The sequence below is a fragment of the Bubalus bubalis genome, chromosome 3 (genome assembly GCF_019923935.1).
Source record: "Bubalus bubalis isolate 160015118507 breed Murrah chromosome 3, NDDB_SH_1, whole genome shotgun sequence".
In the NCBI taxonomy this organism is placed as follows: domain Eukaryota; kingdom Metazoa; phylum Chordata; class Mammalia; order Artiodactyla; family Bovidae; genus Bubalus; species Bubalus bubalis.
In genome coordinates this window covers 173,629,346-173,655,431 of record NC_059159.1, presented here as the reverse complement: position 1 = coordinate 173,655,431, position 26,086 = coordinate 173,629,346, and the positions used below count along the sequence as shown (strand labels likewise).

At 52.1% G+C, this 26,086-nt stretch overlaps 1 protein-coding gene across 16 annotated transcripts in view; it reads right to left on the bottom strand.

Moving 5' to 3' along the window:
• MYT1L (myelin transcription factor 1 like) overlaps positions 1-26,086 on the bottom strand; it is a 378,916-nt gene that overhangs the window by 139,942 nt on the left and 212,888 nt on the right. For all 16 annotated transcript variants that reach the window (XM_044940559.2, XM_044940561.2, XM_044940570.2 and 13 more), the window contains one exon: positions 2,523-2,676. The gene's annotated coding sequence lies outside the window, so the exon portion shown is untranslated. The remainder of the gene's footprint in view (positions 1-2,522; positions 2,677-26,086) is intronic.

The following is a 26,086-nucleotide window of genomic DNA, read 5'->3' as shown; positions in this document are numbered from 1 at the left end:
GAGGGAACAGGACGTGCAAAGGCCTTGGGCAGCTCAGGGGACCTGGGCGCTTGGGTTGCTGGGGGTGCGGACCTCAGAGCCTCAGAGGGGCACGGCCGGTCACGCCGTGGAGGCGGAGACTCCCCCTTGACATTTTGCTCCTGCTGTAGCTGAAATAAGCCTGGGCGTCACCTGGGCTGGGGACTTGTCACCACACGGTGTGGAGGCCATCACTCTGTGAGATGGAGTCGAAAACCTTGGCTCACTCGCCGGTTGCCTAAGAACTGTTCTACGTTTTACATTTAGGTTTTAATCCTTTTTCGTATATATTGGGGACAAACTTATTTTCCTCTAGGTGGATAGTCAAGCCTGCAACTAACCCCTCAATTAATGAATACCAGCCCCCACTAACATGCGCCTCTTTTTGTGGGAAGGCTGCACCCCAGCTGGCCCCTCTGGGGACACTCTGTGTATCCCAGGGCCGGCCCTGGTTGAGCTCCCGGCCCTGTAGTGTGTTGTGCTCTCTGAGAATAAGCCTCCATTAACACTGGGATAAACATATACGCATAACTATATATAAAGTGGATAACCCACAAGGACCTACTACATAGCACAGGGAACTGAATTCCATGTAAGGAACAGAATCTGAAACAGAACACGTGCGGAGTTACGTGTGACTGAGTAACTTTTCTGCACACTCCTAGCACAACATTGAAAATTAACCATGAAGCTGTTAATCGCTCAGTCACGTCTGACTCCTTGTGACCCCACAGACAGTGTACCCCCAGGCCCCTCTGTGCATGGGATTCTCCAGGCAAGAGTACTGGGGTGGGTAGCCATTCCTTTCTCCAGGGGATCTTCCTGACCCAGGGATTGAACTTGAATCTCCTGCATTGCAGGCGGATTCTTTACTGTCTGAGCCACCAGGGAAGCCCCAACTATACTTCAGTTCAAATAATATATATATATATATATATATATATGTGTGTGTGTGTGTGTATAAATATATATATTTGTATAAATACTTCATACATTCTTGTAAAAGAATAAACCTCCTCTCTGAAGGTTGCAGGAGATAACTTGTAGACCACGCCTAACAGAGCACTGGGGTAGTCTCTCCTCCTTCAGCCAGTGGGGCTGCCAAGTGACATAGTGAGACAGAGGCACACTCCCCTCTCACACAAGTTTCAATGTCCAGAAACTCCCAGAGAGGCTTAGGTTCAGCCAGGTGTGCACAGTTCTGGGCATGAGGTGTGCAGAGGTCTGCACTGCCCAGGTTTACACCGGGAGTGTGGGCGAGGCCCCTGCCCCGTGCCCACCCCGCCGATGGTCACCCGGCCTTTTCCATCGGAAGTTCAGGCAAGCTGTGCTTTGAATTTGCTCTTCTGGTGGGGCTGAAACCTGAGCTGTAGGAGCTTTGCTGGTGACGCGGGAGTGGTGGTATGCAGGCTTCTGACCTATGTACGGGCTCTGGACTCCCCTGGACCTGGGGAAGGGGCAACCGGGTACCACCACCTGGGTTTCTGATTCTCTCTCTAGTGAATCATGCTTAGAAAAATCACCCTGAAGGAACTATTTCAGCATACATTTAAAAAAAAATTTTAAGCCCAATGTTTATTTTAAAAATAAAGAGAGGGTTTGGGGAGAGCTTTAAATGGTTTTATACTTAAAGCCTAGAATGTAAGAAATTTGCTGTTGAACCAATGAAAGCCATAGAACGACTCAGTGAATTGTGTTGTAAACTGTTAACTTTACATCCGGAGCAGTACTTATTTTATTATTTGATCCCTGTGGTAAAAGGTGCACTGGTCAGGTTGAGCTGTACTGAAGATAACAGAATATTAACTGCACCAAAAAGCTGCACATTCATGGATTCCATCAAGCTTTGGAGGCTGAGCAACTTCCAGGCCACAGCCGTGTCCCCAGGAGGGGCTGGACGTGGGGTCCAAGAGCATGAGGACCATTGTCTTCCTAACCTGCATTCCCCACCGTCATGCTCTCCCTCTGCACAGATGGGGAGGAGGAACCCTGGGGCTTCGGCATCCGCGGTGGGCAGCTCAGACTTGACCCAGAGCCTGAGCTCCCAGCTCCCTCCTCCACTCCCTGGCCACTCACAAGCAGAAGCCGCTTTGTCATCAGCCATTAGCCGGCCCTGCCTCTCACCCGCTGCCCCCAACCTGCGGCCACTCACTGCTCCAGTATCACCAGGCGGGGAGGAGGCCGCAGGCGGCGGCGGGACCTGTGTGGCGGTGGGATAGTCAGGGAAGGTGTAATGAAAAGAAACGAGGCACTTCTGGCACCACCAAGCTTGCAGATCAAGCTGAGTGGAGCCGTTCCTGCCAGCTGCCCTGTCCCCGGTCTCCGTCTCCTAGGTAACTGAGACCCGGCTCCACGCACAGCTTCACATGATGGGAGCTGCTTCCTCATCTCAATGCAGGCTCTGGGAAGTTTGGGTTCATAAGAAATCTACCAGGAAAGATCAGCGAGAATCAGAGATGATGGATGTAGGCATCCTTGAGTAGCTGCTGGGGGAGCTGGGTTACCTTGCAGGAAGTCTTCTCTCCCAGGAATGGAGGCAGCGTGACTCCGTGGGCAGGACACAGGCCCACAGTCAGGTCTCTCTGCTCTGGTCCAGGTCCTCCCCAGCCTGCGACCGTGGCGAAGTCACTTAATTTCTCTGTGCCTCGATTTCTCCATCTACAAAACAGGGACCACATGGTAAAGCACCTAGTGACTTCAGGATGACAACAAGAGGGCACGTGGATAGAGAATGTGCCCTCTGCAGTCACCACGGACCCTCCAGCTTTCCTGAGGGACCGTGTCTGCTGTCCTATCGATGGACAATGATCCCTGAGAGAAGTGTCCTTCTGGACTTGGGGCTCCTGCTCAGACTCCGAGAAAGGGTCTCCCTTGGGTTGTCTGGGAAGACTTGTTCCCTGCTAGCCAAGTCATCTGTGCAGGCTGGGGGACATTCTCCAACTGAGAAGGTTCTAGAACTCCTGGTCCGGGGGACGAGTGCTGAGCCCTCCAGACCTCCTTACTGGATTCTCCTCTCCACGTCTGGGGCAGGAGCAGGCCCCGGCACACAGCAAAGTCATTCCAAACCAGAATCTGAGGGTGACCCTGTTTATTTAGTCTGTGACTTCTCCAGGCGGCTCAGGGGCTATCAGACACGGCTGGTCTCTGTGACGTCGTGGAGCCAGGGGACTCTGGTCAACACCACTTTCTTGTCCATTACATCATTTACCTGTCAACCAAATGACCCTAACTTTCTGAGTGAAGAAACCCACACTCAGAGGTTGAGACACTTTCTCAAAGCTCCACAGTTAGCTGTTGGGAGAGCCATGGAGAATCTGCGCACTCTTGCTTGAAGGTCTAGGGCTGTCCCAGGGCTGCTGGGTGTTCACACCATCCCACCCACCCCCAACCAGGCAGGACTGTCCCAGGGCTGCCGGGTGTTCACACTGTCTCCCCCACTCCCCACCAGGCAGGACTGTCCCAGGGCTGCTGGGTGTTCACACCATGCCCTGTCCCCCACCAGGCAGGGCTGTCCCAGGGCTGCCGGGTGTTTACACCTCTTCCCAACCCCCGACCAGGCAGGACTGTCCCAGGGCTGCTGGGTGTTCACACTGTCCCCTCTCTGCCCCCCACCATGGGAAGAACTGGAAGGGCTGAGACCAGGACCAGCAATCTAAGTCCTGGGGTCCCAGATGAGCCTTTGGGTGGTGACTTTCACCCAAAAATGTTTCACCCCAACAGGTGCCGTGGACACTCCCTCATACTGGTTTGCCATTCTAAAGGGCCCACTGCCGCTCACTTCTGTTTTATAGGAACTGAAAACCTCTCAGCACACTAACCGATCTGTCATAGACGACAGCAAAATGCTCAAGTGGGACGTCAACTAGCTTTGTAATTCCTGTTTTGAACAACAGGCAACTAGGTAGTTGAGTCAAATAAGAAAGAGAGGCTTTTGGGTCACTGTCCTTGGAACTCAGCCATCCTTCCTGTTACCTGGGAGCCCGTTGCCCTGTCTGCCTCTGTTGACCTTAGAGCTGAGCTGTAAATCCTTCCCTTTTACACTTAATCTTCCAAGGCCTGATTTCATCACACAGACAAGGACTGAGTCTGCACCCGCGTGTCTTGCCAGGAACACAAGGACACAGACCGCAGAGGACTTAAGCTCATAAATTCCCAGAAAGAGAAAGGAGTTACACCAGATTTGTCTTCCTTCTTTTCGACTTTGCCATTTAGAACAAAAGAACATCCCCCCACCTCCTCCTCGGAATACCTTTTCCCAAACTCTCCTGCTTCATCTGTCCCAGGGCTCAGCACTTGGGTCCCCAAGACCCTGGAGCAGCCAAATCACCCGACTTTGTCTTGGGTGCTGCACCCGGGGCTGGTTAAAATGGCTTTGTTGATAGAGAAGAGAAAAAGGAAGCGAGAGAAGGCAAAAGGAAGATAGTGCTCCTGTGCCCTGGTGCAGGATGAATCCCAAATCTAACTAGGCAGGTTATGTTATACAAGTGACCAGTAAAATGTTTAATGGTTAAAAGATTTGAAGTCAGATGGACTTGGCTCACAAAAGCACTACCACTTACTTCCTCATAATCTGAGCTCGTTGTTCATAAGCATGAATTTCCTGGAATTTTTCAATCTCTAAATTAGATAATATACAAGAAGGATCTAGGTAACCATAAAGGCTCAGTGAATGGTAGCAAATTTACATAGTATCACTGTATATATATTTACTAATATGCCTACATAATACTTCTGAGTTCCACTTTCTCATTTACAGCCACGGTGATGTAAATAGCTCCTAAATGGGGATGTCTTTAATTAACTAGCATTTCTAGGGGGGGTCACTCGCCTGCACTTTGCTAGACTTGAGTGATTCAGTATAAAACAAGATAGATACGACATTGTATGTGAGTTTATGGGAACAACAGAAGAAAGAATAATGAAGAGTTAGATCAGCACAGTGGTACCTATAATATGCAAAAACTAGTTTATTTGGGGTGTAAAGAAAAAGAGAGGATGAAAGAACTGAAAAAAAAATCCCCCAAAACTTTAAAACAGTAGGTTTGGGTAAAACAGAAATTCCATACCTATCACTACAATAGGTACTGGTAACACCAGTGATTGAGAAAACAGAATGTAATCCACTGAAGGGTTCCCTGGTGGCCTCAGATGGTAAAGAATCCACCTTCAACACAGAGATATGGGTTTGATCCCTGAATTGGGAAGATCCCCTGGAGGAGGGAATAGCTACCCACTCCAGTATTCTGGCCTGGAGAATCCCATGGATGGAGAAGCCTGGCAGGCTACAGTCCATGAGGTCACAGAGTCAGACACAACCAATCAAGTAATACTTTCACTTTTCAAATCTACTAAAACACAGATTAAAACAAGTTAGTACATTGACAACACTCAGTTTTGATACTATGACATATGTGGATGTTGGCCTTTCTAAAATAAATTGTTTTCTAAAACTGTAGCTATAAGAACACTTTACAAGCAGCAAATATTCAACTCAGTGTGAGTAACATTATCAAGAAATACACATATAAATAGCTCATAATATTTAAAAATTAAACAATTAAGTTATATATGAACAAGTGACAAGCAAACTGTTAATTATGGGTCAACTCCTATTCTCAGCATAAATTATACTGGGTTTGAGATTCTGGTTTGCTCCAGTTGTCACATAAACCTGTGGCACACCTGCGGGCATATGCTCTGGAAACCACGGAGTCGTGCTACAGAGGACGTGGGAGAGCAGAGGCGACGAGGCCAGGGAGCCCCTGGAGGGCGCATGATGATGTCATTAAACTAGGAGGTGGCTCCCTGCAGCCAGACCCGAGTCTCTGCTGCAGGAAGACAGAGGTTCCCTCCCAGGGACAGGCTGAGTTCCACCCACACCCACCCCTGCAGCCACGGCTGGGTCAGGTGTCCTGCCCAGGTGCTGCCAGGATTCAGAACCGAACCGATTCCCTCTTTGTGGAAGCCAAGCTTGTTTTTTTTTTTCTTTAACATTAAAAGTCAACGACATCGCTTTTTGGTCTTCTCCCTAAGATCAAGCGTAAAAGTCAGTGGCAGACATTCTCTCTGGGACGTTTATTTAGGAAATCAGAATCTCAGAGTGATTATTATTATTTTTTGCTTTTGAAAATCACACATCACACATGTCTGTACCGAGCGTGTGCGAGGAGGAGACGCAGCTCCCAGGGGGCTCTCAAGGCATCGCTTGCCCCTCGCCCTCGGGACACCAGGGCGGGGCGAGGGCAGCTCCCTGGGTTTCTGCTCCACCTCGTTGCCAGCAGCGCGGGCATTCTGCCTTCGCCCTCACCCTCTCCCTAACTCTGGGCATGCGGGTCACTGAGGAAACCTGTTCTCCGCTCCTGCTGCTCAGCACTCGGTGCACACACGACGTGAAGCCTGCTGGTTGCTGAGAAAGTGCTTCTTCCTTCCTTTTTAACTTCTCCTTTATTGTCTTTACTGTGTGTGCATGTGTTTTGAATGTCTACTAAATGCATTTCAATTGTCATATGTATCGTCCTGGCAGGGCTTTCCCAGTAGCCCAGCAGTAAAGAATTCACCTGCAAGCAGGAGACCCAAGTTCGATCCCTGGGTCGGAAAGATCCCCTGGAGAAGGGCCTGGCAACCCCCTCCAGTATTCTTGCCTGGAGAATCCCATGGACAGAGGAGCCTGGAGGGCTACAGTCCATGGGGTCACAAAGAAATGGACAGGACTGAAGCGACTTAGCACGTAGCACTCACGCATCCTGCTGATAAGTAGATCTTATTATGCTTGGCTTTTTCATTTTCTTTTTTTCATTCTTTATCTTTCTTCTCCATCTTTCAGAAAGTTTTTCCAAATATATCTTTCAGTTCTTCAACTGCATTTTAAAATTTCAAGAGTCCTATTTTATATGCCCAAATTGGCTTTGTCTCAGTTACATGTTTGCATTTATTTTGGTGATTGTTTGTCTTCGCAAGAGGACCATCTCTCTCCTCAGACGCAGTCCCTGTCCCCTCTGGGTGAAGCGAGGGCAGTCCCACAGCTAGGTGGCTCAGGGGTCCTCACTGTGCTCCCCCGGCATCTCGTGATCCTTTTTACCCCAGAACTTACATCATACATTCACTTGTCTCATTCATGTCTTCTCCTATGTGGCTTTTCTTATTTCTGACAAAAAATGCATTACCACTTGGTAGTGTAACAGCTTGCTTTCTCATCTGTTTGAAGTGGTGCAGAACCCTCCTTTCACATTTTGGACATTTATAGGAAACAGTGCACTGAGGACATTTAACGCCCCTGCTTCTCAACAGTCCTCTGAAGGAGCATCTTCAGTCCCTTCTGCCGAGGAAGCTCCACCAGACAAGGTCGGAGCAGCCCCCTGGGGACCCCAGCATCAGTGTGGTCACTGAAGTCCGACCAGGCCGGACGAGAGGAGGAATTACAAAATGGCCACGAGGCTGGTGACATGGACGCACCGCACACCCTTCCAGGATGCCAATTGAGAAAGAAGCGTTCGCACTTACTGTGGTTCAGCTGGAGCCTGGTGAGGGTTAAGTGACTGGATCCTTCAGAAACAAGATGTGGGGAGCATGTCCCATCAGGCGTCTGTCGAGTGCTGGGGATGGCAAGGACAGAGCCAGCCAGCATCACTGCTCAGGGGACCCTGGCGGGACAGACCGTCAGTCCCTGGGTGGCGGGATGTTGGAGCGGGGAGAGGGCTGGAGAGACGGCTGGGGAAGGAGAGTGAGGGGCAGAGGAGGGCAGAGCCCTTGGGGAGGTCCCCTGGGAATCTCGGACGGCCCAGGGGACTCCCCCTCCTGCCTCTCAAGCCCGACCTCTCAAGCCGGGTGGGGACTGAGCACAAAGACACTCGCAGGGGCAGGCCTGCTCCCCCGGGGCACCCAGCAGGGCGATGGCTTGAGGCATAGGGTTCTGCAGAAGTCAAGGGCATCTGGGACCTTGCAGGACAGCTGCTGCAGCTGCTGATGGCCAGGCGGCCTCTGGGGGTGCTTGGGGGTACTTACGTGCAGGTCAAGTTTAAAGACAAGAGGAGGAAAATGATGTTAGAGTCAAGAGCGAGAAGCAGGCCTGCTGGACAATAATGTAGGATGGACCTATGCTTATGTTAATATTTATTGACTTATTTGTACAATATAAAAGCTTGAAGCCACACAGGACTAGCCTTCGTGTACACCCTAAGTGTCTGACCCCCCGAGTCATTCTCAGCTCTGATGTTCAGACAATGAGCAGCCAGGTTACCTCGGGTTAGGGCAGCCCCTACCTGTCTTGGTGTGGATTTCAGGACTCAGATGGCAATTACGCAGCATCTACCTGCTTAAATGATCTGAAGTGGGTGGTGATCAAGAGTCCACAGGCCCCCAGCAGGGGGGTGCCTTTGAGGAGCCTGAGCCTGCCCCTGCCCCTTTGAGGAGCGGGCCGAGCCGAGTCCGTGTCCCAGGAGTAAGACCAGCAGCTGCTGTTCAGCTCCGAGGCCCCAGGATTCAGCGCAGAGTCACCGTGGGAGCATCCCTGAGGCTTCTCTTCCCTGAGCACATCGGACACACGCCCCGTGGCTCTCCCGCCCACTCCCCACCTTCTCCTCCTGGCACGCGTCCCCGGGACGGTGGAAATGAGAGAGCAGCCTAATTCCTGGCAACATGGAAGGCGGTGGATTTCTCACTCATCCTCTTTCCAGAGCGAGTGGGGAGAGTGAGTCGGTTTTTGTCAAACAGCCTCAGGTTCTGCCTTGATCAGCGGCCCCCCAGGCTTGAGGTCTGTGGACCCAGCTGCTCTGAGTCCCAGGTTCTCTTCTTGACGTGGGTCCAAATCCTGCCCGTTAGGTGGTGGGAAATTAAATGAGGTGACGGCTAAGATGCCCAGCACCAGACCCACGTGGGACCGGCTTCCGGGGCCGTGGGATCACCACCATCAGCATCAAGGTCTGTCGATGTCTCACCCAGCCTGACTGCCAGGGTTGAGCTGGGTCTCAAAAGGTCGTGGGTGGAAATCCTAATTCCCAGACCTGGGAACATGGCCTTGACTGTGACCAGAGCGGCTGCAGATCAGCGGGGGTGACGGCACACAGCATGGGGGCCACTCCAGCGTCACTGGTGTTCTGATAAAAGGGAACTTGGGCACAGCGATGCCGGCAGGGAGAGGGTCTTGTGACCCTTACTCAGGGCTCTGGTGATGCATCTACAAGCCAAGGACACTGAAGGTCGTCAGGAAAGCCCCAGAAGCTGGGGGAGGGGCCTGGGGCACCCCCCCCCCCCACGGCCTCAGAAGGAACCAGCCCAGCCTGAGCTTGGGTCCTGGGTGCGAGTCCATCCTCCAAACCGTGAGACACTGACCGTGCTGCTTAGGCCCAGGGCTGCCCCAGCTGCTGAGCACAGGCACAGGTCTCCTTGCTCCGGCCCTCGAAGGCCCCGGCCCCGGGAGGCCCCGCCCCTCGGTTGGCTCGCGGGGTAACGCATTTCCAACACTGGGATCAGGGACTGTGGCTCTACCCCACCTGACCCTCCTCACTCCCTTCCTGGCTCTTACTTCAAAGCCACCACCAACGACCCCCTTTGAGGGCTGTTCATTTTGATGGAGCTACAGGTCAAAGGTCACAGTCACATCCAACCATGAGGCCCATGACCCTGGTTCCACCTTCCAGGCTGAGGGGCATTTTTAGGCAAACTTCAGATTGCCCTTTAACCCTCAGATCAGGTCCCAGAAACTGTCCAGCTGTCTCTGCGGAATGGTGGGATGTGACCTGCACAGAGTACATCTTGGAATATCATTTTTTTGTCTTTCCCACAGTTCCTTGTCAGTCTGAGCCTTCTCCATGACCCGAAGGAGGATTAAGTTCTATCGGGCAGCACTCAGGAGTTGTGGCTTCTGCAGTGAACCCCTGAGGGTCAGAGCCGGGTCACGGCGTGGAGAGAAGGCGCTCGGGCGCAGGTCCTCAGAGGTGGCGGGGATGAAGGGCCTCGGGGGGACCTGGCAGAGACGCTGGGGCAGCGGGCCTGAGGCATCTCTGCGGCCCCGGGCGAGCTCTGTGCAGGTGCGAGCCTCTGGGAGAGGCTGGACGGCGCCCGCGTGTCCGGAGCGGCCCTCAGGTTCTCGGCCGGCACAGATCGCCAATAAAAGAAACAGCGTCTCCCCCGGGGCGGCCTGGGTCCTGCCTATGGGCTCCCCACACCCGCGGTCTGTCTGTGTTCCGAGTCTGGGGGGCTTCTACGCAGAAGTGTGCGGACGGTGTTCTGCTTCCACCCCATGCGGGCCGTGTGTGAAGGCTCGCCTGGCTCAGACGACCTGGCGGAGAGGAGACCCTCGGCCGTCACCACGTGGGGAAGCGCCGGCGGACAGGGTCTTGCCCTGAAGACACAAGGCTTCTTTTCTTTTTCAGCCAGCGGGGCAGAGCCCAGTCGGAAGGCAGGGGGCCTGAGAAAGCTCCGAGTGAGCGCTCCTCCTGCTTGGAGGTTATGGGACCCTCGGACGAGCGTCCAGACTCACAATCAACCCGCGCTTTCAGCCACAGGCGTTAAAATCAACACGGGATATGTTTCCTGAGGTGAGACCGTCATTTGAAGAGAAACGTGAAGATCTGATAAGATTAAACATGATTGGCTGCCTTAGGAATCTTCGAAACCACCTAATTTTAAAGTCTCTCAATTAAAACAAAAATTCAAGGCAAACGCTTTCTTGCCAACTTGCTTTCCTTATATCTGGCAAACTTGGACTCTCTACTGAGAAGATATTTTACATTGATTTAAAAATACTTGCCTCAAAACAAATGCCAATTTCAAATAATTTTGAAATTTTTGATCCTGACTGCAGACACAGCATTAACATATTGTGTCTCCCGTCTGCTCTCACTGAGGTGTTTTCTCAAGCCCACCAAACCCCGAGTCTTTCTCAGGCAGCCCCGGACACGTGGGTCCTCTTACTGGCCTGGGGGCCCCTTATTTCTGCGGCTGATGCAACTCACCGCCTAATTTCCAAGCTGTGCTTTCTATCCCCAAATTGAGACACCCCCAAGACTCTGTTCCTGAGCCTCTCGTCTCATCCTTGGCAATTTCTTTCACCGCATGAATTAACTTTTACCTCTAATTAAACAACACAAAGTTCCACCTCCAAGCCTGTTTTCCCATCATGTATCTCCTGAATTTCAAGTGTCTGCCCCACCCCTCAACCCAGAAATCCAGGGGCTCCTCAGACTTGGTGCCCAGGTTTGTCCACACCATCCTGACTTCGCAGTCGCTTTCCTTGAGCAGAAAACCACCGTACACGCTCTCCACGCCCCTTGGAATTTTCAGTCAGCTGGGAGGTTTTGAAGTCTTTCCATCTCAGCTCTGAGATGACTCTCAAGCTCCCCTTTGGCCTTTCCCTGTTCCTTCTACCCACCCCCTCCCCTTCTGGGCTCTGGGCCGCACTGCCTCAGCCTGCCACCCCGAGTCTCAACCATCCTCGGCCCTTTATTGTTTTCACGATGGGAAAACTTTTAAAAAGCTTGTGCAGAAACCCCACCTATAAGATAGCTGGAAGTGAAGTGACTCTCAGGATGAAGTGAGGTGGGACGGGGGGTCTCACTGGCTCTCTCAGTTGAGGCTGAGCAGAGTCTAGCTGAGAAGTCCCTTCTGGCTCAGAGTCCTAGGGTGGTCCACCCCCAAACCGACGTGAATATGGAACTCCCCCCATCTGAGGTCTGAGTTCCAACCCCACGGCAGTGCCGCTTCCTGAACTGCGGGATCCTGAAACGTGCTCCACATCGCATTTACCCGGCATGGTGTTTCACACCCAAAAGTGCCCCGTGGCATCTATTGAAATGAAACCACCTTAAAACCCAGCACATGTAAGAGACATCCAGTCTGCCTTCTACATAAAAGAAGGCACAGATAACTCGGAAGATCAGCAGCGTGATTTTTCTCATCAAGGGAATAGACTGGGGGAATTTTGAGATCTCTTGAGAACAGCTATCGGATTGTTTTCGATGGGTGCATAAATATGCAGCAGCCTGCTGAGCCGGCAGCTCTGGGGGCTCCCAGTGGGCTGACCTGTGAGGACTGACAGCCACCTGACTCACCTGCCGCTGCCACGGGGCGAGAGCATCCATTTACATCCATTTACATACAGCATTCCTGTCACCCAGCTCCCAAGCCTGCATACGGATTAGGTAGTGTGACCTATGGCAATTATATTCAAACCTGATACTCAGAGCAAGATACCAGAAGCAAAACAAAACTCTAAACCAATCAATTACGAGCCTGATTAGGACAAAGACAGGCAGAGCCTCAGGGAGAGACAGAGAAGCCTGCAGCTGGGTGAGGGGCGTGTCTTCTCACACCTGGGGCTTTAAAACAGGGCAGTGCCCTGCCCCCCATGCTTAGACCTCAATGGGCACCACGGTGAGCTGGGTTCTGCATTTGGGTTTAACGCCTGATTTCCAGTTTCTCTGACAGAACAAAACCAGGCCAGCCCCTGTGTCCCGTCCCTGCCACACGTGACCTCTGTCAATCTGAACCAGCCCTTCTCCAGGCGCCCTGTGGGTAACAGTCAGGTCATGTCCATGTCCTCTGCTGTTCACCTGACCAGGTCAGAGGAGGGTTGGATGGGTTTCTGGGGGCCGTGCTGATCTCGGACCCCGCATCCCACCTGCCCTGGGGGCGGGGGAGCTGGAGGAGCTGGGAGGAAAGCATCAGGAAGGGTTGGGGGAGAAGGTACACGTGAGCCCCCGGGTGACCCCAGGCTCTGGTTTCTCACCGACCACCAAAGTGCCGGCCTCACTGAAAATGCAGCTTCTCGCCGGACGGCCGCGGCTGCTTTCAGAGGTCCGTGTTCTGGTCCTGGGTCCGGGGCCACGGTTGGCCATTGCCAATCACAGAGGTCAGCCTTCCTGACCTGATGCTGGGAGGTGGGGGGACCGCTGGGTTCCGTGGTGGCCTCCGTGTCGGCCCTGCTGCTGTGGAGGGGGAGGTCCTGGCTGTCCCCTGCCCCCCACACGGCCACCCCCAGAGGAGAGGCACACACGTCCGCCCATGTGGCTGCTGGCCGAGCCCTGGGGGTGGCCGCTGAGGAGCCAGCACCCCCGCTCCCCGAGGAAGGGCAGAGTCAGCCCTCGTGAGTTTGCTCTCGAAGGGTGAGTGGATTTCACTGAGCAGGAATGGTCAAGCCACGAGCAAAGGAAACAGGGACCCCGGAGGGAGGGATCGTGCAGGAAATCCACACACAGGCAAGCTCGCCTCAGCATCACCAGGAAGCGGTCAGAAATTTGGGTGGAAAGGACAGAAGCTACCTGACAGCTGGCCAAACATGCTGATGAGAGGGTCTGCTAAGTAGGCGTCTGTGAACTACGTCAGCTTATTAAACGGCGCTGCCAAAATCACAGGAGAGAAAGCAGCGGTCAGATACGAGCTGACTATATTCGTATATCTAGCAATGCAAATTAAGAGTGTAATGTACAGGAAAGATACCATATAATCACCAGCAACACCCTTCAGAGGCTGGCTCAACGTGGCCAAGCCAGGCAAGGGTCCCGACTGGCCAGCCCAGAGCTCCCGTTCGCGGTGCGGACAGCCCGGGGAGACACTGCTGTCCCTGTGGAATGGCGCGGCCGGGATGAGAAGCCATGTCAGTGGCCCGAGGCTCCTGGAAGGGCTCGCATACAGCCCCGAGACGACTGGTGGTCCGTCTAGAGCAGTCTGCAGTCAGGGATCCCTCCTGAGAGGAGAGCGATTAAATGGATTTTTTTTTTTTTTGAGCAAGTCCCTTTGAACCTCAATTTCCTTATCTGTAAAATGGAAGTTTTTTTTAAAGTTTTTTTCAGCTCTAACATTTTAGAATGTTTGAAAAAGCTTCTAGGTATTCGACAGCTCAGAGTGAAGGACCCTGTTCTAAATGTATCAGAAGGCGAAAGGGGATTTCTGTAAAGATGTGTAATCACCCAAGGCAGTTGTTTCCACTTTAGACTAAAGTGACGGTAAGTTCCGTGAATGCATGGCTGGCACACGTATGACCACGCCCACGTCACAGCTGTGCATGCAGGCACACACACGCGAGTGTGTTACAGCCTCACTCAGCAGGCTCGCCGTGCTTGCTACGATGTGCTGGAATCACCTTCCTGTGCATGAGATAATCCAGGTTGTATTTCATTAAAAATAGACCTAATAAATTATCTTCAAAACTGCCAACTGAAGAATTGCACGTAATTTGGAAAATTATTGGCATCTGACAAGTATTGATGTGTCAACATATCCTGACCAAACACCTATTTCTAGGAGTAAGAGGACACAAAAGTAAATACACAGAATCACACCATGACCTCCTAATTGCTCATCTAACATTTATCCATGCTTATTTGCATATTTCATACTTTTTTAAAGTGACTTCTTCCTTCTGAGGCGGGGTGCAGCCACAGTGTGCGGTTCAGAATGTCTTAGAATATGCAGGCTCACATTTGTTTCTAACCTCCGCCCCTCACCTCTTATGTGCTCCCTCACTTGTTCCTGTGTCTCCACTCTGTAAATACCAACTGCAGGTCTGCTATTTGCCAGCTGCTCTTAATGCTAAAGATTCAGGTCAAGAAATAAGAGACAGCAATTGGCCTACCTATAATTTAAACAAACATAAATCAGTTTAAGATATTTTCTTCCTAGCTTTATTAGAAAGGTATTTGTAAGCTGAATGTGTATCCCTAGAAATTATGCAGGAGTTTCAGATGTTGATTTCTTCAAAAGTATATTGAAGTGAAAGATCATGAATGTGTAATAAGGCCCCTGAAAGTACAGTGTAAGTTAATGGGAGACGAAGAAGCAGTCTGAACCAATATGATTTAGGTATCATTTTAGTTATACGTTTCAGCTGGCCTTAAGCTATGTCTCTGTTTTGACTACTAACCAGAGTGACCATACAGTTCAGCGCTAATGGGTACCTGGCCCAAATGTCTTCACTTTTCAAAATTAAATCAGATTTGTAAAATCTATATTAAACTCTGATGAAAGCATTGGTTTCCAGTGTCTCACGTGCTGAGGATGCAGCTTTCTCCACTATTTTGGTTATGTGTTGAGTATTTCTTGACTTCCCTGATGGCTCAGTGGGTAAGAATCCTCCTGTAATGCAGGAGACACAGGAGACTTGGGTTCAAGCCCTGGGTCAGGAAGATCCCCTGGAAGAGGGAATGGCAATCCACTCCAGTATCCTTGCCTGGAGAATCCCAAGGACAGAGAAGCCTGGTGGGCTACAGTCCATGGGGTCGCAAAGGGTCAGACACGACTGAGCGACTAACTTTCACTTTCATGTTCTAACAGAAATGACAGGGACTGGGGGTCTCGGGATAAAGACGCCTCCCTGTCCTGGCTGCTTTGTCCGGCATCCAGACATTCTGGAAGACGTGGAGACTTGAACAGCTCGCCAAGCCCTGGTGGGGGCTGTGCACCCTGGACGCCCCATGGGGGGGCCCAGGAGGACCCCCTCCCCGACTCAATGTCCCATTCAGACTTTTGTTCACAGTCACATGGCGGTAAGGAGGGGTTAATTCTGACAGATAACTGCACGGGCTCCTTCAGGACCCGAGCAGGGAGCACTCACAGGTGGGCGTTGGGAGGGCTGGTCAGGACTCCAAGCACCTGCAGGCGAGCTGTTCAATTCCTCTCATCTTAAAGACAAGACAGAGGGTTAAAGCTTACTACGTTCTCTTACAGCCATTTCTAAAAGTCCGACAAACACTGAGAGGAAATTCGCTCAGAGAAGAATGTCAGTATCAACACGATTCAGATATCTAGACACAGGACATACCCTGAACTTGACGTCGGACTGAAGGCTTCCTGGGTCGGCCTGGAGCCCCCGGCTTCCACCCTGTCCTTTCTTCCCAACGCCTTCTGTACCCAGGGAGCAGATTTTGTCCACACACCTGTTCACGTCCGAAACACGGTCACCGTCGGTTCTTCCCTTCCCGTCAAGTCCGCACAACAACCAGTCTGCACAGCTCTGCCTCCCAAACACGTCTCACATCAAGTGCGTGACTTGAAGAGTGGCCTTGGCTGAGTGGAGACTCCCACGCGCACAAGCGGCCGGCCAGCCTTCTTCCCAGGACCTGGATGCCGGCCATCCCCTCCTACCCCACCCCCCCACCCCCACCCATCCCCGCCGCCCCGCCGCCCCGCCCTCCCGGGTTCCCAGGGGCCTCTCAGGTGGCCGGGTTCCGCCTGCCGTGCGGTCAGGGGCCGTATTCGTCCATCTGTGCTCCCATGTGAGTCTTGCTGTTGGTCATGCCACCGGCTACATCTCCCCCTCTTTGATTCATCTGCCGCGGCCTCAGTCACAGGCCGGCCACGTGTACGCCCGGGCAAACTTCACAATGCAGTCCAAGCTCCAACGTGCCTACAGGGTCATTTGTGAGGAGGCCCAGCTCCCCCTCGGATCCACCTGCTTTGAAGGACCCGCCAGCTCTCCAGGACCCTTTGCTGTCCCTGCCCTCCCTTCCCTGACCCCGTCTTATTCCCGGGGGATCCAGCAGAGGAGAATGGACCCAGCACAAAGGTGGGGGTAGGGAGGCTTGGGCAGCCCCCCGGGAATAAGGTGGGGTCAGGAAAGAGAGGGTGGGGACAGCCAGGCGTCCTGTGCCGCCGCCCAGTGTCCTGCGCTGAGCCGTCCGCCCTGCCTGCGCCCCGCGGTCACTGCAGGGCCTTCTGCTCTATGCGCCGTCCATCCTCACAGTCCCGGCCTGCCTGGCCAGCAGCCAGGGAACACTTGTCGAGGGGACAGCATTTCACTGAGTGCTTTTCCTGCTCTTAGTACCACTGAGGAACACTCTGTGTTCATGAGTCTCTCTCTCAAATACTGTGGCATTTAGTCGTCCCAGCATCATAGTGACATCTGATGAAAATCTGCATATGACCTTTACTTGTTTATGGACAAACTCCTGGCTCCATACGCTAGTCAGTCAGTGTATGGACTTGCTACTGTTAAGAAACTGAAAGTTCAGCTTCTGAAGGACGATTCAAAGTTGATCTACGGACGGGGCAAACATGGTTCCCTGAGGATGAGCATGGTTGTCGCTGAGGAATAGTTGGGACTTTGGACCCAATGTGTGTGAGTGTGCGAGTGTGTGTAATTGTGTGAGTCACAGTGTGAGTGTGAGGCTGTGCGTGAACCTTGCGGGGTGCCCCCTGTCTGCAGGATGAGCTGCTCACACCAGGCAACCTGTGCAGGCGGCAGCTCACCGTGTTCGCCCAGATTTCCAGCTGGTTTGCCCTCACCAGGCTCTGCGTTTGGGGACCAGGGTCCACCTGCAGGGTAACCTTCTCCCTTAGCACTTCACCTGCCTCTGCTGGACTCGTGGGGAAGGAGCGAAAGTCCGTGTGCATCTGACACCCACACCTACACACACCTGGTCCATCCAGCGAGTCCTTGTGAACAAATGTCCCCTGGGCACAGGGGTCAGGGTGATTGGAGGGGAGGCGCCAGGAGAGGAGCCTGCAGAGGACCCTTCCCCACTCGGTTCCACGCAGCCTCTGCAGTCAGAGGGTCCAGGGAAGCGGCTGACGGTCTGGGACATCATCCTGCCTAGAAGTGAGCCAGGCATTTATAATGTGCAGCTGTGTGCATCCAGGTCGGAAAATTGATTGCAAATGAATTTTTTATTCACATTTTCAAGTTCTGGAAGGAACTTGAAACATGGCCTTTTAATCAATTAACCTCTTCTCAAAGAGCTTATCAAAATTGTGATAGTTATTTGAGAAAAATACTGATGTTTTGTTTTCTGTCAATTTCTAAAGAGTAAGTCATTTGTGAGGGGCAGGTCATGGGATGGGGTAGTTATTGCAACTCTGAAGCAAAATTTTTTCCTATTAGATGTAAATATCTTCTATTTCACTTATTATTCTATCAATTTCAGGTCAAAACCACTCAATGATCGGCTGATTTTTTTATTGCATTTGTTCAATCACTAATGCCAACAACCTACATATCCACGGTAACGGATGTGCTTTGAAACAGGAAAAAATGGGGACAGTCCAATGAGCCAAAAGGAAAAACAGGATAAGTCATCACAAAGAACACAGTTTTGATGGTATCACCTTCTCTGGAAGGATATGTTTGCTTGTAAAAATGCACTTATCTAAAAATCCAAAGGACCTGGGGTTCATTCGAGAAAAGTTTCACGTGGTAAGTGAACGTGACCAAAGGACCTGGGGTTCATTCGAGAAAAGTTTCACGTGGTGAGTGAACGTGACCAAAGGACCTGGGGTTCATTCGAGAAAAGTTTCACGTGGTGAGTGAACGTGACCAAAGGACCTGGGGTTCATTCGCGTGGTAGTTTCACGTGGTGAGTGAACGTGACCAAAGGACCTGGGGTTCATTCGCGTGGTAGTTTCACGTGGTGAGTGAACGTGAGAACACCACTGTCGCATTCGTAGTTTCGTTGCTGGTAACTTGTTCTTTTTAATTCAGTTAAAGCTTTGAGTAAAGGCAGGACTTGAGACGCGCGTGGATTTCCTGGTGTGTGACTAGTGGCTGCTGGTCAAGATGGCACCTCTGCCGCCTGGCTTCCTCGGGGACACCTGCCCGCCCAGCCCAGCGTCCCCTGTGGGGCAGGCCCACCTTGGGGCTTCACGCTGGGATGGCGGGGAGAGCCTGCTCTGCTCATGAGCTGAATGGGAGTTACTGCTGGATCATGGTTCGGTGACTCTGTTGTACAGATGTCCTTCATCTTTTACCAAACGTTTCCTCCAGCATACTTGTGTCTTCACGCTCCGGGGAAGGGGGTTGGGGGCGGGACACTGCACCCCCAGCAGCAGGAGCGCATAGTGTGGCTGCCGGGGATCTGCTCCCCTGCTTCCCGGAGGGGGACGCCCCCGTGGCAGGCTGGTGGGCTGTTGGAGGAGGGCGGGGTTCTGGGGACCTGTGTCCTGCAGCCAAAGCAGATGGTGTCAGGGAGTCGTCAGCCGCTGGTCCAGCCAACATCTTTCTCAACACCAGTGCTCCCACTGGAGCCCTCGTATGTGGTCGCTTCAGTTCAGTCCAGTTCAGTTCAGTCGCTCAGTCGTGTCCGACGCTTTGCAACCCCATGAATCGCAGCACGCCAGGCCTCCCTGTCCATCACCAACTCCCGGAGTTCACTCAGACTCAACCTGACAATCTCGACAGAAGGAAAGTTCTTGCGTTCTGCTGAAATTTCAGGGTGCAAAGACTGCCTTTATTTAAGTTCTTGTAAGGACCCGCTTCATGCAGCCACGCTCCATCCCTTTAGCTCTGTTACCAAACATCCAGGGCATCCCAGGTGGCTCAGTGGTAAAGAAACCACCTGCCATGTGGGAGACCTGGGTTCACTCCCTGGGTTGGGAAAATCTCCTGGAGAAGGGAACATCTACCCACTCTAGTATTCTGGCCTGGAGACTTCCATGGACTCTAGAGTTCATGGAGTTAGTTGTAAAGAGTCAGACATGACTGAGCGACTTTCATTTTTGCTTATGTTAACTTGAACTGTGGACTTTGTTTTCAAGGCAGTTGTACTGCCTCTGAAGGACAGGTGTAGACTCTGAAGGACATGCGAAGGACAGACGACATGAATGAGCGGTGTGACTCCCATGACACTTTGCTGAGTCATCAGCCGACTCAGTGCCCAGAGCCACAAGGTTACACATCGCACATTCAGTCACATCGACCCCTGTACCTTCTTAGGAGCTCAGCTCTAGCACATTAGCTAGAGTTGGTGCTAAACCGCCAGGGTCATTCAGTGAAACTGCTTGTCCTTTCCTTACCCGTGATCACCATTGGGGGAAGTGGACTTCTCAGGCCCCTGCCGCTCTGCCCTTCCGACCTCACCTGCCAGCGGCCCTGAGGTCGGCACCGCCCTCCAGGTTCTCGGGTGACCCTCCCTCAGCCTCTAAGCCTCACGGACTGGCCACTCACTGTCCCCCTCCTGCCTCATTCTGGAAAGCACCCCAACGGCGGCCTCTGGAGCTCGAAGCCAGGCAACTGGGCATCCTGAGTGCTCCCCACCACCAGGTTCTTTCCCCTGCAGTCCCTCGCCTGGGAGCTTGCCCTCCACCTCCCTGTGCCCTCCAGCCCCATCTCAGGTGACCTGACTTCACTGACACCCTGCTGGTGACTCAAGCTCTCCATCCCTCCTTTCTTCCCTCCATCACACCTGACCCTTTCCACACCCAGATCTTCCTCCCCTCCAGCCCAGGAATGGCCTGGCCTCACCTCATCATGTATGACTGTGAGAGTTGGACTGTAAATAAAGCTGAGCGCTGAAGAATTGATGCTTTTGAACTGTGGTGTTAGAGAAGACTCTTGAGAGTCCCTTGAACTGCAAGAAGATCCAACCAGTCAGTCCTAAAGGAAATCAGTCCTGACTATTCATTGGAATGACTGATGCTGAAGCTGAAACTCCAATACTTTGGCCACCTGATGCGAAGAACTGACTCACTGGAAAACATCCTGATGCTGGGAAAGACTGATGGCAGGAGGATCAGGGGACAACAGAGGATGAGATGGCTGGATGGCATCACCGACTTGATGGACATGGGTTGGTGGACTCTGGGAGATGGTGAAGAACAGCGAGGTCTGGCATGCTGCAGTCCATGGGGTCACAAAGAGTTGGACATGACTGAGCGACTGAACTGAAGTGAGCACCTCATCAGCGAGACAGAAATGGCTTCAGACAGTGGCCCCGTTCCCCGGCTTCTGCGCCCTGCCTGCCCCTCCACCTTGCAGCTGCGCCTGCTGGGCCATGTCTCCCCCTTGAAGCTGCTCTCCATCTGTAGCAAAGCCCCGTGCCCTCCTGTCAGGAGACCCCCACCCTAGACAGCCTCCTTTCCTGCCCTGCCCCCTCCCCTTTGCACCCGTCTTCTGTAAAATCAAGCTCAGTGAGCACAGGGGCTTTGCTCTGCTCTCCGTGGGGTCCTTGGCATCTAGGGGTGCCCGTCCCTTCAGGGGTGCTCAGTAACAGATGTTAAATAAGTGAATAAATAGCTGTGGACACACAAAAGGTACCCAGTTATCCATACACTGGTAACAATGAACATCAATTTACAAGTACTCTCCAGAGAAGATGAGGTCACAGTTTGACTGAAGGGGAATTTGACTGGACACATGGGAATAAGGACATGGGACTAGACAGGAAGACATATTTTTACCATTTTGGTTCACAGAGAAGGATTCCATCAAACAGAATTTTTTTTCCCTAGAAAATGAATGGATGAAGAAAAAGCCCAGACAGGCATTTTTCTTGTGCAGTTAATTTAACTAACTGAAGTACTGGTTTCCTGGATGAGAATTTTAAAGTTATTATTTTGTTATCTCTTTTTCCTATTGTTGTTGGTGTTTAGTTGTGACCCCATGTGCTGCAGCCGGCCAGGCCCCTCTGTCCATGGGATCTCCCAGGCAGGAACACTGGAGTGGGCTTCCAGTTTCTTCTCCAGGGCATCTTCCTGACCTAGGGATCAAACCCACATGGCCTACATTGCAGGTGGATTCTTCACCACTGAGCCAATCTTCTATTAATCTGTCTCACCCACATATGTGTTGCTTTTGTGCATTAATGTGTTATACATTTAAATATACATGAACAGATAAGAAAATAGTGACAATACCTGCTGCTAATATCTGTGTGTAAATCATGCACAATTAAAGTTACAAAGAAAAAATTTCTTTGTAACTTAAATCCATCATACTTGTGACTCACCATCAAAATTAGATGTACCCAATGTTAATTTTTGTCAGCAGCTACATATGCAAGTGTTTAAATACAAATAAAGAGAACTATATAATGTTAAAACTCCCCCCAAGAATTTCCCACCTCCCACAACAGAATGCACAGCTGGGTGTGAATATGATGGGCAACCAGCATATGATCAAAATAATAACAGAAAATATTCAACAGGCTGTGAAAGCGCCAGTCTCCCACTCAGACACAGGGTGGAAGTGAGCCTGTGTCTGTCGGTTCAGATGTCCTCTTGCCTTCATTTTGTAAAGGGACCCAGGATTTAACAGACCTGAAGGCAAGGACGGTGATTGAGCGACAGGGACCAGTCTAGTCTCCCTCCCTCCAAACCCAAGCCTGGCTGCAGGGATGGGCTGGCTCTTTAAAAAGGACCGCGATCCACAGTCTCTTTAAAAATAACTCAGTTCACAACAAGGACTTGGTGTTCCTCTCCCTCCCCCACCTCTATTTTGGGACGCCAGCCCTGTTATCACGGAGCAGAATGACATTCACGGCAGGTACCACTGACACATGGAAATTTGTTGGCTCAGTGGCACTAATTGGGTATCTGTACTTGGGAGGATGATGGCGCAAGGGGGAGGTGTTTAAACCTGTGAGTTCAGAACCCCGTTTAGGGTCCATTCCTATGTAAATGAAAAGCACCCGCAGCTTCTGTGCAAGGCACTTGGTAAGACATCCAAGCCAGCCCCAGACTACAGGGAGAAGCCTTGAGCAAGGAAACCGATACAGAAGAAAACCGTTTTTTCCCATACCTTCTGCATGCAAGATTTATGCAAGAAACTCCCATTAGCACTAATGAGACTTATGCATGTAAATCTCCCATGAAACGACAGGGGATTAGCCCCATCCATCACCGTGCAGACGTGGCTTCCAGGAGGCTTCGAGCAGACAGACAGCCTCCCCTTAAAGTGCTGAGGCAGCACAGCTTGGCGAGGTCTGGAGAGGAGGGGACCCTGCGGAGCCACACGGCGCGGGGCAGGGGGGAGGGCTGATCTGCACGAGTGGGCAGGATTCAGAGATCGCAGGCAGACCCCCCTCCTGCTCGTGACACAGCACGAGCAAAACGAGACCGATAACCCGCCTTGCGCAGAGGGGTTCTCTGCCCATCATAGTTCCACACTTTCTCTCAGGAGGACAGATGATGCATTCCCAGCAACCAACTGTCCCCAGCGTCCTGCCAGGCTCTGCACATGCCGGGAAGGAGACCTGTTGCCTTTTTCCAGGCATCTCTGCTGGAGGAGATTCCGTCTTTGCCAGGCTCCCGGGTGGAAGGGCTGTCTGATCCCCAGGACGCCTCTCCTCTCCCCCGAGTGTCCCTCTGCCCACTCCTTTCCCATGGATCCACCCCGGGTCCTCTCTGCTGGCCCTGCGGGACATCTGTCCTGCGCTGGGAGTGTCAGCTCTGCCCGGCCACGGCCTCTGCAGGCTCTCCATGAATGCTCAGTGGATGTAAACACAGACGGTGAATTTCAAGGGGAGCAGGATCCTTAGGTATCCCCAGGCCACGACGTGGAGAAGAAATTCCTCCCCCCACCCCAGGAGCCTTGCCTGTCCTGCCTCCTCCAACACCGACGAGCTTCTGTGTAGAAACACGCCTTCAAAGTGTACACACAGCGACACTCAGGGGCTTTGCGCCCTAAGTTTTCATTTCACAACACGTGCTGGGCCGCAGTTCATACAGGCTCCCACCTTCAAAACTAATTCTTAGCATTCCGTTGCAGGAATACAGGACATTCATTTAAGCAGTCTTTGTGGACAAATAGTTGTGTACAAAATCCTGCTCTTGCAAACAAGTCTACAACGCGTAATGAAAAATAGCCAAGTCTTCTAAAACGCTGACTAGATGACAAATGCCATTAGATTCATCCAGCCCTGCCCACCAGGCTCTAAGGTAAATGCGGTGCAGTCATGCCTGACATCCAGAGGGAGATGGAGACTCGAGAGAACAGAGCTTGTCCAAGGTCAAGCTTGGACGTGGATCCCGCAGGCACTGCCCACTGCAGCGTCACACACACAGCATCACACACACACACACACACACACACACGCAGCTCCTGAGCATGTCTGTGCACCAAGCCCACACACGTGGAAGAGCTAACGCGGAGGCAAGGCCCTTGCTAAGCTTCGCTGATGTTGCTCCTGTCTGTAACCCATGCTCCTCAGCGCTGTTGGAGCATGGCCGGTGGGTGCGATGCCATGACCCTGTGACTCTGTCACGTGGATGATACTCATGAAGCTGAACGCCTTTTCCAATGGAAAAGCCACTTGCATCTTCCCTAAAATATCATCCCATATCCTTCCCAGGTGTAGTTAATAATTGTCAAATTCAATGTGCCGGTGTCGCCGTCTGCCTGTCGCTGCTCGGTTCTAATCGGCTTGTTCCTTGTGTGTTTATTTATTTATTTTTTTATGTTTGTTTGTTTATTAATGCAACCTTAAAACAAGGCATGCACTACCATCTCCATCTTTGGAAAGTAATTTTGATTAGGGAAGATGTATTCATTTAACTTCTATATTATCTGCATTTAAATTTAACATCACTTTCAAGACTGGAATGCGTTCTTCACTATGCTTCGGCAAGTGTCTGTTAATTCCCACCCATGAATTTTACATTGGATTTAAATTGTGCCTGAAAGCCACCCATGAGATAAGGGCTAACATGATTTTTATTCTGGTCAAATGAGAACATATCCACGAGGTGAAAGAAAATGATACAAGAGAGGATAGTTGTATTTCTTCCCCCAAAGAAAAAATACATAAACCTCCAGTGGCCATTCTAGAACCTTCTCTGGGATGTGGCTCCTTGAAAATCCCCTTCTAGGTGTGAGAAGGAAGTGGAACATCAGTCAACATTCCTCCTTCGGGACCTACTGCACAAGGCTTAGGCTATGACATTGAGTTACAAGTTTCCATTGTCTGGCAGGAAATTTTAAAGCTCGGCACATTACTACTTTATGAAAACATACATTCCACTAACTCCATACAGAAGGGACTGTTGACATTAGCAGACTCAGAGGTTTAATGATAAAACCTCTTCCATGGAAGATGTTGCCAGTTATTTAAGCAGAACGTGTCTCTCCAAACATACAAACGATGGTAGAGCTTGATAAATAAAATAGTGAACAAATGTTCAGACCCAAGGAGAGGGTGTGAACTGTTATTAGGGAGGAAATAGGAAGATTAAAACAAAGTCTGCATTTAGCTTCGACCAGCGCCACACAGGGCCCCAGTGAGGCCTCGGGACGCACGTGTCTCACCCGTCATGGACTTTCAGTCTCCCGGGGGTGTGTGCAGCCCTGATGGGTGAGGGGCGCCCCCGGCACCCTGGGGTGTGGTGGACGTGGACCAGGAGCGCGCGGAGGGCACAGCCACGCAGTACGTGCTGCACCCTCTCTGGGGGTGCTTCTGCTCTTGGGGTGTTTCTGGAATTTTATAACATACAGTCTGATGTTCAGAACTCCTGGGGCCAGGACCCCCCGGGTCCCTTCTGCCTGCTTCCCCTGCAGACAGCTCCGAGCGGCCCTGTTAGGTCAGGGCCAGCCCGCCCAGCATGAGGGCAACGGCAGCACAGCCCTGGGCTCCCTGGCCACCTCTGGCTTCTGAGGTTTCCCGGGTTCAGCTCTGGGGAAATGGGAGGCAGGGCATCCCGACTCTGCAGCTTGTGTGGAAAAGCACGCCATCCTGAAGCGCTCATGGGCCTGCGGAGGGTCAGGAGGTGCGCGAGGTCACGGCCGCGGGTCAGGAGCTGACCTCGCTCCCGGCAGCAGGACCGCCGTGGAGCCTGGACAAGCTCCCTGGGTGACCCCGGGCCCGCAGGGGGACTCGGGGCCCCCGTCACCCCCACCCACGCGGCCTCGCCTGCGCCCCACCCCGGCTCCAAGCAAACACCCACGGCCAGAGGCAGCTCCTCTCCGCTGGGAGGAGAGGACTATCAGATCAGATGCTCCCATTATAGTCCAGGGTATGGGAGCGATTAGTCACTTCGCCCCTGCTTTCCAAGACAGCGGTGGCTCCGGACGCTGAGACAAATCACGAGAAAGCAGAGTTCCACCATCGCCCAAATGTCAGAAAAAACAAAGCCCTTTTATTTCTTTTTCACTATCTGTAGTACCTTATATGGAGAAGGCAATGGCACCCCACTCCAGTACTCTTGCCTGGAAAATCCCATGGATGGAGGAGCCTGGTGGGCTGCAGTCCATGGGGTCGCACAGAATCAGACACAACTGAGCACCTTCACTTTCACTTTTCACTTGCATGCATTGGAGAAGGAAATGGCAACCCACTCCAGTGTTCTTGCCTGGAGAATCCCAGGGACGGGGGAGCCTGGTGGGCTGCCGTTTATAGGGTCACACAGAGTCGGACACAACTGAAGTGACTTA